Source organism: Rhinopithecus bieti, unplaced genomic scaffold (assembly GCF_001698545.2).
Source record: "Rhinopithecus bieti isolate Rb0 unplaced genomic scaffold, ASM169854v2 scaffold_33114, whole genome shotgun sequence".
NCBI lineage: Eukaryota > Metazoa > Chordata > Mammalia > Primates > Cercopithecidae > Rhinopithecus > Rhinopithecus bieti.
Window position 1 is genome coordinate 66,458 of NW_016813964.1, and position 1,015 is coordinate 67,472.

Sequence of the window (1,015 nt, forward strand, 5' to 3'; positions counted from 1 at the left end):
GAAAGAGAAAGAAATAAAGATATTCAAATAGGAAGATAGGAAGTCAAATTGTCTCTGTTTGCAGATGACATGATTGTATATTTAGAAAACCCCATCGTCTCAGCCCAAAGACTCTTTAAGCTGATAAGCAACTTCAGCAAAGTCTCAGGATACAAAATCAATGTGCAAAAATCACAAGCATTCCTATACACCAGTAACAGACAAAGAGAGAGCCAAATAATGAGAGAACTCCTATTTAAAATTGCTACAAAGAGAATAAAATATCTAGGAATACAACTTACCAGGGAAGTGAAGGACCTCTTCAAGGAGAACGACAAACAACTGCTCAAGGAAATAAGAGAGGACCCAAACAAACGGAAAAACATTCCAAGCTTATGGAAAGAAAGAATCAATATCATGAAAGTGGCCATAGTGCCCAAATCAATTTATAGATTCAATGCTACTTCCATCAAGCTACCACTGACTTTCTTCACAGAAATAGAACAAACTACTTTACATTTCATATGGAACCAAAAAAGAGCCCATATAGCCAAGACAATCCTAAGCAAGAATAACAAAGCTGGAGGCATCATGCTATCTGACCTCAAACTATACTACAAGGCTACCGTAACGAAAACAGATTGGTACTGGTAGCAAAACAGATATATAGGCCAATGGAACAGAACAGAGGCCTCAGAAATTACACCACACATCTACAACCATCTGATCTTTGACAAACCTGACAAAACAAGCAATGGGGAACGGATTCCCTATTTAATAAATGGTGCTGGGAAAACTGGCTAGCCACATGCAGAAAACGGAAACTGGACCCTTTTCTTACACCTTATGCAAAAATTAACTCATGATGGATTAAAGACTTCAACCTAAGACCTAAAACCATAAAAACTCTAGAAGAAAACCTAGGCAATACCATTCAGGACACAGGCATGGGCAAAAACTTCATGACTAAAACACCAAAAGCAAAGGCAAAAAAAAAGCCAAAATTGACAAAGGGGATCTAATTAAACTAAAGAGC